Source organism: Pelobates fuscus, chromosome 9 (assembly GCF_036172605.1).
Source record: "Pelobates fuscus isolate aPelFus1 chromosome 9, aPelFus1.pri, whole genome shotgun sequence".
Taxonomy (NCBI): domain Eukaryota; kingdom Metazoa; phylum Chordata; class Amphibia; order Anura; family Pelobatidae; genus Pelobates; species Pelobates fuscus.
The window spans coordinates 155,747,296-155,760,128 of NC_086325.1; the positions used below are offsets into that span (position 1 = coordinate 155,747,296).

Sequence of the window (12,833 nt, forward strand, 5' to 3'; positions counted from 1 at the left end):
AAACGTTCCACAAAGTAATAGCACACCGATCGGGAACAATCCACATGTTTCGGTATATGTAATGTAAACTGTGGGAGGAGTTAGGGTGGTAAATTTGGCAATAATAAGAATATATGCGAGATAATAGTAAGTGGTCTTGCCATGCAAGAACACTTAATTCTGGGTTTCTCTGGGTGTGCAACGATTAGTTTTGGATGCCCAGTCTAATGATCACCTCCACTAAAAATGTAGTCCAATTTATTAAAGGACCACTATAGGCACCCAGACCACTTCAGCTTAATGAAGTGGTCTGGATGCCTGGTCCAACTAGGATTAACCCTTTTTAATCCAGCCTCTAGTGGCTGTCTCATTGACAGCCGCTAGAGACGCTTGCGTGCTTCTCACTGAAAATCACATGCTTTCCTATGAGACTGGCTGAATGCTCGCGGCTCTTGCCTCGCATGCACATTCAGCCGAGGAGGAGAGCTCCCAGCCCAGCGCTGGAGAAAGCAGTAAGTTTAACCCCTTCCTCCCCCTAGAGCCCTGCGGGAGGGGGCACCCTCAGGGCACTATAGTGCCAGGAAAACAAGTACCGGTATGTTTTCCTGGCACTATAGTGGTCCTTTAATGACTTCTCAAGTAATATGATCATAGGAGCTGCTTTTATGGAAACTGGTGGCAAGTCACCTGCCAGTTTCCACTAGCCACTGGAGTGTGAATGGGCCAAAGAGTAGCAGACATTAAGCCCTGCCATGGTTCCTCTAGGCCCTTACTAGTGTCCTAGTAACATAGGACATTACATTTTAAGTCTGTATCAGGTGACAAAGCTACATTAAACACAATGGAGGTTTAAGGGGTTACTTTATGCATCTTAACCACTGAAGTCCACTGTAGTAGTTATGATGTCAATGACTGACATTCTGTGTAATAAAAAGTTGCACAGAATTGACATTAGCAAGCCCGGGACTCTAGTTCCAGGTTGGCTAATGACACACACACCTACTCAGAGGTACATGTCCGACAGTAAAAGGGTTAAACTCTGTATGTGCAGCATTTTGTAGCCAAGAAGCTGCACATACAGACTCCAGGCACCATGACCACTACAAATCACTGAAGAGGTCATAATGCTTGGAGTAGCCCTTTAAGGGTAACTAAGCTTTTATTTTACAGATCAATATCATTCATACCAAGATTTATTTTTTATTTTTTTTTATTTTTTTTATCATTTACTATGGGACAGGAAAGTTTAAAAAAAAAAAATTAAAGTCAAGTTAAATAAATAAAGTTACTAGCCAAACCCCTTTTTAAGAGTTACAGTTGTAATAAATTACAAAACTGCATTTACATGAATGCTATTTGGGAAGTATATGAAAGATTGAAATCACGCATCAGAAAATATATTTTTGGAAATAAAAAAAAAAAAAAAAAAACCACCCATAAAACCTACCAACAGTTAGATGTGGCTGCCTACACATTTATTGACTCATCAGGAGACAAGCAAAACATTTATTATCATATTTAGTTTTAGACCATTAATGCTACACTTGGAGAACAGGAGCAGTCAGAATTCTGAATATCTGATTTGTTTTACTCTACAAGTGGCTTGTGTTTAGCACTCGCTCACTAAAAATAAAAAAAATGGAGCCAAAGCATGATTGATGCTTTTAACAGTAGTCAATGAGTCAGGAAATAGGATTGGCCCAGAGGCTGCAGATTAAACAAGCAAGATATCAGTATAGGTTTTAATAATAGCTTTTCAAAAGGGCTATTCAATAAGCAATTTTACATTTGTCAGAACAGTCAAACTGGAAAAAAAAAAAAAAAAAAAAAAAGTCTAAAAAGTTACTATTCACTTGGATCTTGGCAAGTAAATATCCCAATTACAGCGAACAAGTGGATATATAAACACAAGCAGTGCATATTTAAAAAGATAACATTTTTCTGAGTTTATATAATTTATAGCAATAAAAGTGGTCAGTATTAAATAAGATAATAAATGTTAGGACATCATCCTTCACCACACAGGAGATATACATATTTAACACAAGCATGCATCAGGAGAGATAGGGGGGTCATTAGACAAAAATTAAAATAAAAAATTACAAAGATATATATGTTATACTAAACTAGTTTCTAAATAGCACAGTTTCCTTTAAATGCTGGTAGGATATTATTTATAGCACCAGAAATGCTTAGAATTGCAATGTCTGCCTCTTTGTGGTTTTAGAATAACAGCAATTGTGCCAGTGATACAATACAGAAAGTTTTGTGTTACTGAAGGATTGGACTTGCACATTACACAGAAAGCACTTACAGATGATCAGCAGACAGCACAGGCAGCGTGGGTGTTAGTAACACAATGAATCAAGCTATATCAAACATGCACCGCATGTGATGCATTTTAAGGGGAAGGTGCAGGCATCACCAATTACGCTCATACAAACCCGATTAGTGTTAGATTGATGGGGTAACACCCCTTCCTGGGACTAAAAGGAGACTGTTCTAATTTAGGACTGTCAGATTCACCACATCTTCTTAGACAAACATCCCTTTACAATGCTGTTGGGCAATGCATGAAAAATGATCCACTCTAAGTATATGTGTATACATTACTGTAGCGGTATATCAGCCATCACCAATTCTTTATAGAAACACTACAGGCACTACAATAAATACTGCCTGCTGTAGTGGTTATGTTGCTAGGAGTGTCCTGGAGCCCTCTCCAAATGTAAGTAGTCAAACAGTTTCTAATGGTTTGACTTCTTATTTGGGGTCCGCTGGGGGCACCGCTGCCTGGATCTTTACTGGCTCATTGGCTGAGAGTTTCAGCTTAATTGCTCTCGGCCAATGAGCTAAATCCTACACTGTCAGGCTAAGCTCCATAAGGAGAGTTTTCGGCTGTAAGGAGTCAAATTGCGGCAGACACCGGACCTCTGGTTAGAATTTTTTTTTACTACTTCCATGGGAAGCGCCTGGGTAATTATTATTATTATTTTATTATTTACATAGCGCCATCAGATTACGTATCGCTGTACAATGGGTGGACTAACATACATGTAATTGTAACCAGACAACTGGACGTACAGGAACAGTGGGGGTGGAGGGCCCTGCTCAATGAGCTTACATGCAGAGTCCTGGCACCATAACCACAACAGCGTACTGCAGTGTTTCTGATGCCTGAAGTGTTCCTTTAAGTGTCGGTTTTATTAAGTTACTGTAATTATGGATACAGAGTCTAATGAAGTATTCGCCATATGGAAATGCACACTGCAAGGCTACAATAATGCCATGCTGCATGTATTTTCTATAAGAATTTGTCATTTAAAGGCAGTATGGTCACTTTAGCTATTGTGAGTGGGGTAAGGACACTTAATAACTTATTCACTTAAAGGGATACTATAGTGCCATGAATACAAAGCTGTGTATTCTTTAACATCCAGGAAGTGCCTCCAGTGGCTGTCTAGGGGCAGTGCTGCTATGTATGCACTGCAGTTTCTCTAAAACCTCAATGTTTTACATTGCAGCACTAAGTGCAATAGGGACACTGTACCCACAGCACTTCAATGAGCTGAAGTGGTCTGGGTGCCTATAGTGTCCCTATAAGTGAGAATTATCAACAATTCAAAGTGAATTTCAAATGTAAGGCCAAATTAGCAGAAAAGCAGTGCTTCCCGTTCAGCTACTGTGGCCTTAAATATGAAATCACTTTGAATTCCTGATCATTCTAATTTTTTGTGAATCATCCTGTCATGGAATTCTGGGACTGACATTGCGCCAGAGTTTGAAGAAGATTTATATTACTGTATAAAACAAACACTGTAGCAAAGTTCTAAAAGTTAAACAGTCTCTTTTTAAAACAATGGTATCTTCTGTTTGGTTCCGTTAATTTCACAGCGAAAGCACTACTTCTATAAACCTGCCCCATTTTTTGGGGGGCAAAAATGATAAATTTTCGCAACATCACTGTTTAATATTTGACATTTCACAAGAAAAGCAATAATCATTTAGTTCCAGTTCCATGCAAAGCAAATAAATAAAGAAGGGCCGGGTTCACATCAGCACAAAAAGTATGTTTATCTAAGCTTCCCATCAGATGCACAGCGACAATGATAAATATACCCCTTGAAATATGTTGGCAGCACTACTTGGCCCGCAACCGAAGGCCTGACGTTAACAGCTGGTCTTAATGCAGCCTCGTATCCTAATAACACATGGGTGGGAGACTGGACGAAGAATCCCAGGGGACACCACCCTTCCCTGCAGCTTCAAAAATAATAACCTAAACTAAATAACAATATCTATATGTATTGAATCGGTAAACATGGACGGCACAGCTATCAATCACTGCTCTGCTTCACAAAGCCGTCTCCATGAATGGCTTATTAAAGGGTTAACAGTTTAATGCAACCTACAGGGTTATTCAGTAAATAGAGAATTATCTGGAGTTCGAAATTCATTTCAAAGTAGCCAGACCGGAAGCCGTTTACGTGAACATTTTTCAAGCTTGGCTACCTTGGCCTTAAATTTGAAATTCTCTTTAAATATCTGATAAATCTAATTTTTTTAAACAAACCTGTAAGTCTCATACATACATAAAACAAGTGGAGCTTTTAGATTTCAGCAGGCGTTCTGTAAAAGTAAAATACATACAGAAAATAGTGCAATATGTCTATAACACAGTATATAGAAAAGGGTTAAAATATTTGTCAAACTCACAAGCCTGGAGTCATACCCTCATATGACTCTGGTGGTATAAGCCTCTGGACCATTTGGGGGTTGTCCAGACCCTTCTTTGGCAGCGTGCTGGATGTTGAGTAATTCCTTTGGTGTCTTTCTGACTGGTTTCCAAAATAGGAGTAAGTACCCAGTGTGTCAGGATTTAAAAAACGATTTATTCCAAAGAAATATAAAAACAAGATATATATATAATAAAAAATACTTATCCCAGGTAATACTGGGTAGACTCAATAGTCTCAAGTTCAAGTAGATAGTCCAAAACGCGTTTCGCCTTCTCATAAGGCTTCCTCAGTTGGCTGTTCTGTGTTCCGTCTGTTCCAGTGGCTTTTTAAATGCCTTGTTTGCCGGTTTCACAAATGTTGTCGTTTACTTCCGGTTTCGGCACTTCCGGTTTCGGCACTTCCGGTTTCGGCCCTTCCGGTTTCGGCACTTCCGGTTTGCGTCCTTTTGGAACGCAACGTGCGTTCCAACATCAGTTTCGTCGTTGGACTTCCGTGTGTGGGCAATTCGACAAGCTTTATTGACATAAGGAAGTGTCCATGTGCGAGAAATACTTCATATAGGAATAATTTAAGTAGAGAAGTTCGTATATTCAGAAAATTGGTACAGTATGGACTCATATATATAATATAATATTCATACTAATAAAAAATTAATTTAAAAGGTGGTTCTTTGCATTTTTGATAAGTGGACAAGCTGGGTCTACTAAAAAAAAAGGGATACACATATAAAGGAGGTAAAAGCATAATAAATACTAAAATGCATATTAATTCATAAAGTGACATAGTTCAAAATCTTTGTTTAGCCCATATGGTATCATGGTATTAAAATTGAAGATAAATTTCATTTCCTCCTTCCCTATCTTTCTAATATAGTCTCCTCCTCTCCAATCTTTTGATACTTGCTTTATTGCACTAAAGAACATTCCTTCAGGGTTTTTTTGGTGTATGATTCTGAAGTGATTGGAGACGCTATGTGACTCCAATCCATTTTTAATATTTCTTGTGTGTTCAGCCACCCTAATCTTAAGGCTTCGAATTGTACGGCCTATGTAGAGGAGGTTGCAGGGACATTTTAAAACGTAAATCACCCCCTTAGAGTGGCACGTGAGGTGATCTTTTATGGTAAATTTCCTATTAATAAAGGGTTCTAGGTCTGTTATGTGTCTTTTTTTATTTTTAGTGTTCTTGCACGCTAGGCATTGCCCGCATCCATAGAATCCTTTATTCATTGTGAAAAAGTTTTTCTTTATTTTTGTTTCTCTATTGCAACTTTGTACTAAGGTATTTTTTAGATTCTTGGCTCCCCTGAAAATTATTTTTGGTTTATCGGGCAGGATATTCTTGAGGACTGGATCGTCTCGTAAGATATGCCAGTGCTTATTTATAATTTTATTAATTTTCTTGTTGTTACCATTAAAATTGCATATAAAAGGAATGTTATTACTACTCCATTTAGGGTCTTTCTTTTTGTTTTTGTATACCAGAAGTTCCTTCCTCGGTATTTTTAGGACATTTTCTAGGGCTGCCTGTAGTGAAGAATCCTCATAGCCTTTTTGTAAAAATTGAATTTTGATCTTATTGGCTTGTCTTAAATAATCTTGGTCACTCGAACAGTTCCTTCTAATTCTTAGGAACTGTCCTCTGGGTGCATTGGTTAACCAAGGAGTGTGGTGACAACTTTCCTTGCGAATGTAGCCGTTCGCATCTACTTCTTTAAAGTGATTTTTGGTTGCAATCTTCATGTCTGTTATATGAATATCTAGATCTAAATAATTGATGTGTTGAGTGTTGATCTGTGCCGTCAGAACTAAGTTCCATTCGTTAGTGTTTAAATAGGAAATGAAGGAGTTGAGGTCCATAGCATTTCCTGTCCAGATAAAAAATATGTCGTCTATATAACGGCGATAGTTCACCAAGTTCGATCCCCATGGGTGTCCTTGATATACGTGCTGTTCTTCCCAATACGCCATGAACAGGTTCGCATAGCTGGGGGCGAACTTGGTGCCCATCGCCGTCCCCCTAACCTGTAGGTAAAAAACTTCATTGAACCAAAAAAAATTGTTGGTTAAAATAAGGTGTATACCTTCTAAAATGAATAAAACTTGTTCTCTTTTAAAATTGTGTTTTTCTAAAAAATATTGCACGGCTTCCAATCCCTTTTCGTGAGGTATTATGCTGTATAACGAAGTCACATCACATGTGACTAAAAAATTCCCTTCCTTCCAAGGTGTCTCCTCTAAAATTCGTAAAATATGGATAGTGTCTTTTAAATAAGCGGGATTTTGGATGACCAGAGGTTGCAATAGATGGTCTAAATATTCAGAGATTTTAGCAGAGATGGAGTCTATTCCAGATATAATGGGCCTCCCTGGAGGATTGTCTCTATTCTTGTGTATTTTGGGGAGGTGGTAATATACAGGGATTTTGGGGTAAGGGGTGGATAAATAGTCTGCTTCTTGTTCGGTCAATATTTCCTTTTCTAAACCTTTCTTGATGAACTCATCAAATTTCTTTTTAATGTCCTCACTAGGGTTCTTGTCCAATATTTTATATGTCTCTGGGTCTGACAATATTCTTTCTGCTTCTTGCAGATACTTACTCTTTGTAGTGACAACTACCCCTCCTCCTTTGTCCGCTGGTTTAATAACAATTTCTTTGTTGTGTTGTAATTGTTCTACTGCTTTTCTTTCTTTGATAGACAAATTCTGGGAATATTTATTCAATGGTTTTATTTTCTTAATTTCTTTCATTACCATTATTTCAAACGTTTTTATTTCATCCGAAATGAGGTATTTAGGAAAGAATTCTGATTTTGTTTTGAGGTTAGTGTGTATGTACTCTGATATTGCCTCCTCATCTGATTTATTCTCTTTGTCAAAGAAGAATTTTTTTAGGCAGAGATGCCTGATGAATTTGTTGATGTCTATATAGAAATCAAACTTATTGAGGTCTGCAGTAGGGGCAGACCTCAATAAGTTTGATTTCTATATAGACATCAACAAATTCATCAGGCATCTCTGCCTAAAAAAATTCTTCTTTGACAAAGAGAATAAATCAGATGAGGAGGCAATATCAGAGTACATACACACTAACCTCAAAACAAAATCAGAATTCTTTCCTAAATACCTCATTTCGGATGAAATAAAAACGTTTGAAATAATGGTAATGAAAGAAATTAAGAAAATAAAACCATTGAATAAATATTCCCAGAATTTGTCTATCAAAGAAAGAAAAGCAGTAGAACAATTACAACACAACAAAGAAATTGTTATTAAACCAGCGGACAAAGGAGGAGGGGTAGTTGTCACTACAAAGAGTAAGTATCTGCAAGAAGCAGAAAGAATATTGTCAGACCCAGAGACATATAAAATATTGGACAAGAACCCTAGTGAGGACATTAAAAAGAAATTTGATGAGTTCATCAAGAAAGGTTTAGAAAAGGAAATATTGACCGAACAAGAAGCAGACTATTTATCCACCCCTTACCCCAAAATCCCTGTATATTACCACCTCCCCAAAATACACAAGAATAGAGACAATCCTCCAGGGAGGCCCATTATATCTGGAATAGACTCCATCTCTGCTAAAATCTCTGAATATTTAGACCATCTATTGCAACCTCTGGTCATCCAAAATCCCGCTTATTTAAAAGACACTATCCATATTTTACGAATTTTAGAGGAGACACCTTGGAAGGAAGGGAATTTTTTAGTCACATGTGATGTGACTTCGTTATACAGCATAATACCTCACGAAAAGGGATTGGAAGCCGTGCAATATTTTTTAGAAAAACACAATTTTAAAAGAGAACAAGTTTTATTCATTTTAGAAGGTATACACCTTATTTTAACCAACAATTTTTTTTGGTTCAATGAAGTTTTTTACCTACAGGTTAGGGGGACGGCGATGGGCACCAAGTTCGCCCCCAGCTATGCGAACCTGTTCATGGCGTATTGGGAAGAACAGCACGTATATCAAGGACACCCATGGGGATCGAACTTGGTGAACTATCGCCGTTATATAGACGACATATTTTTTATCTGGACAGGAAATGCTATGGACCTCAACTCCTTCATTTCCTATTTAAACACTAACGAATGGAACTTAGTTCTGACGGCACAGATCAACACTCAACACATCAATTATTTAGATCTAGATATTCATATAACAGACATGAAGATTGCAACCAAAAATCACTTTAAAGAAGTAGATGCGAACGGCTACATTCGCAAGGAAAGTTGTCACCACACTCCTTGGTTAACCAATGCACCCAGAGGACAGTTCCTAAGAATTAGAAGGAACTGTTCGAGTGACCAAGATTATTTAAGACAAGCCAATAAGATCAAAATTCAATTTTTACAAAAAGGCTATGAGGATTCTTCACTACAGGCAGCCCTAGAAAATGTCCTAAAAATACCGAGGAAGGAACTTCTGGTATACAAAAACAAAAAGAAAGACCCTAAATGGAGTAGTAATAACATTCCTTTTATATGCAATTTTAATGGTAACAACAAGAAAATTAATAAAATTATAAATAAGCACTGGCATATCTTACGAGACGATCCAGTCCTCAAGAATATCCTGCCCGATAAACCAAAAATAATTTTCAGGGGAGCCAAGAATCTAAAAAATACCTTAGTACAAAGTTGCAATAGAGAAACAAAAATAAAGAAAAACTTTTTCACAATGAATAAAGGATTCTATGGATGCGGGCAATGCCTAGCGTGCAAGAACACTAAAAATAAAAAAAGACACATAACAGACCTAGAACCCTTTATTAATAGGAAATTTACCATAAAAGATCACCTCACGTGCCACTCTAAGGGGGTGATTTACGTTTTAAAATGTCCCTGCAACCTCCTCTACATAGGCCGTACAATTCGAAGCCTTAAGATTAGGGTGGCTGAACACACAAGAAATATTAAAAATGGATTGGAGTCACATAGCGTCTCCAATCACTTCAGAATCATACACCAAAAAAACCCTGAAGGAATGTTCTTTAGTGCAATAAAGCAAGTATCAAAAGATTGGAGAGGAGGAGACTATATTAGAAAGATAGGGAAGGAGGAAATGAAATTTATCTTCAATTTTAATACCATGATACCATATGGGCTAAACAAAGATTTTGAACTATGTCACTTTATGAATTAATATGCATTTTAGTATTTATTATGCTTTTACCTCCTTTATATGTGTATCCCTTTTTTTTTAGTAGACCCAGCTTGTCCACTTATCAAAAATGCAAAGAACCACCTTTTAAATTAATTTTTTATTAGTATGAATATTATATTATATATATGAGTCCATACTGTACCAATTTTCTGAATATACGAACTTCTCTACTTAAATTATTCCTATATGAAGTATTTCTCGCACATGGACACTTCCTTATGTCAATAAAGCTTGTCGAATTGCCCACACACGGAAGTCCAACGACGAAACTGATGTTGGAACGCACGTTGCGTTCCAAAAGGACGCAAACCGGAAGTGCCGAAACCGGAAGGGCCGAAACCGGAAGTGCCGAAACCGGAAGTGCCGAAACCGGAAGTAAACGACAACATTTGTGAAACCGGCAAACAAGGCATTTAAAAAGCCACTGGAACAGACGGAACACAGAACAGCCAACTGAGGAAGCCTTATGAGAAGGCGAAACGCGTTTTGGACTATCTACTTGAACTTGAGACTATTGAGTCTACCCAGTATTACCTGGGATAAGTATTTTTTATTATATATATATCTTGTTTTTATATTTCTTTGGAATAAATCGTTTTTTAAATCCTGACACACTGGGTACTTACTCCTATTTTGGAAACCAGTCAGAAAGACACCAAAGGAATTACTCAACATCCAGCACGCTGCCAAAGAAGGGTCTGGACAACCCCCAAATGGTCCAGAGGCTTATACCACCAGAGTCATATGAGGGTATGACTCCAGGCTTGTGAGTTTGACAAATATTTTAACCCTTTTCTATATACTGTGTTATAGACATATTGCACTATTTTCTGTATGTATTTTACTTTTACAGAACGCCTGCTGAAATCTAAAAGCTCCACTTGTTTTATGTATGTATAATTCTATGTTTTAAGTGGTGTAGGGGATACCACTTTACAGGTGTTTTTGAGCTAGTACACTATACCTACTTCCACGTTGTGCATATTTTCTGTTGTAAAACCTGTAAGTCTCAGCTGAGACATATTGGACCTAAGGAGAAATTACCATTTTAACGTAAAACTTGCACAAAAAGAATGTCATATTCCGGGTTTCTGTCCAATAAATCACTTTGCAAAAAGCACAACCAAATCACTGAACAATTCTTTTCAACTTCATTGTGTGCGTTCATTTAAGGAGGTTTTTGTCCTCTCATTCTATATATTTGAGCATGCAATCGATTATTACATAAGTTATGGTGCAAGGAGGTTCCATTTTACTGGTTCCCTGTGCACAATGGCCTATAACAAGGTTCCCCAAAAGGTTGATCATCTACGGCTCGCTGGCCTTGGTCAATCGGTTTAGACCACGATGCTTGTAACCGTGGGAGAGAAGGAAGCCAGCAGAGGCTCCAGGAACAGAGTATCAGCCACAAAATATGAGTGCAGCCGCATTCACACACTCGAAAACTATGAGCAGGAGCAGGTCACACAAGTCTGGGTGCCCCTTGCTTATGAATTTGGAGGTTTGCAAATATCGTACAACTCTAAACTTTCAACTTCTCTCTCTGACGTCGAAGGAGGCCATCCAAATCTGTCCATATTGTGTGTACAGCCAGTGTACATGCGTGGTTTGCGGTTCAGGAAAACGCGGTATATAGTCCATTACACAAAACTACTAGCAGGCCCTTCAATTTACTGATAACCGCCACGGTGTGGCCACAGTCAGCTTACCCAGCATTGCCACTCATCCAATGTGCTCAAAGTAACTGCAGCTATATATTGTACAACACTGCGGTATTTGTTGGCGGTTTATAAATAATAACAACAGATCCCATAAACCATCTGCTGTTAAAGAGACCGCATTAACCAGAATGGCAGGATTCTGATTGGTGAATCCTCTTCCTGGTTTGAGGTGGTGATATCTGCTGTTGTAACTTGTCAGTGCAAATGCAGCAACTCTAGTTACAATAAATGGACTGTGGTTTTTGCTTTGTTTTTTAAATTAGTTTGCATATTTTTTAACCCCTTAAGGACACATGACATGTATGACATGTCATGATTCCCTTTTACTCCAGAAGTTTGGTCCTTAAGGGGTTAAGATAACAGCTTTATAACGCATTACCGATATGGAATCAATACATGGAACAATGGAAGCAATACGATGCTGGGGAACTTTGGTAGTTTAATATAGTTTAAAAAAAAAATAATAATTTAATTTAAGTATTTTTTTATTGTAGCATTGTTACATTGTTAAATATGGATTGTTGCCCCTATGGATTATATATTTTGCCCATCCACGTTGTGTTATAGTTTGTATTATGTAAGAATGATGTAAAATAAATAAGCATGCACATTTTTCTTTTTAAAATGATTATATTTTAGTTATATTTTATTTAAAAATTAGATTCCAATGCAAAAAGATGAACCCCTCTCAAGCGGCCTAGAAGCTGTCAGACAGCACTGTTCCTGTAATGACAGCGAGTCAAGGTGTGGTTTCTCAGTCACATTCTGAAATCACCTGGGGCTCTGCCCAAATCCCGAGACTTCAAACCTTGCGCAAAGCAGTGCCTCAGGAGGTCTGATTAGAATTAGACCTATTCAGAGTAACCACTGAGCTTGAATACTTTATACCAGGGCCGGTTAATCGTTGGCGTTGGCATTCCAGCTGGCTGGCTGAGAATGTCAATCATAGACAGACGTATCCTAAGTGCTGGCTGAGCATTTTGTGAGTGGCAGTTCACAACACTGGCGACTTTTATTCGTAGTCGACAAAATATCTATAGTTCTGCTGTATTTAAACCCCATGCATGATTTATCAGAGTTACATAACATGTCGCCGCTTTATAAACAAACAAAAAAAAAATCTAACAATGTTTATAGCCAGAAGGAGCCCATTTACAGTACACGGTTATAAACGAATTCACCAAGGACCTGGATTTTTAGGGTCAAAATAGATAAAAAAGAA

At 37.8% G+C, this 12,833-nt stretch overlaps 1 protein-coding gene across 3 annotated transcripts in view; it reads right to left on the reverse strand.

The window, feature by feature from the left end:
- The window catches only part of GSN (gelsolin), a 39,916-nt gene that overhangs the window by 25,927 nt on the left and 1,156 nt on the right, over positions 1 to 12,833 (reverse strand). The window contains exon 1 of one of the 3 annotated variants that reach the window (XM_063432822.1): positions 2,294 to 2,344. The exons of the other annotated variants lie outside the window; for them this stretch is intronic. The gene's annotated coding sequence lies outside the window, so the exon portion shown is untranslated. Of the gene's footprint in view, positions 1 to 2,293; positions 2,345 to 12,833 lie in introns of those variants that run through there. 3 annotated transcript variants of the gene reach the window in all.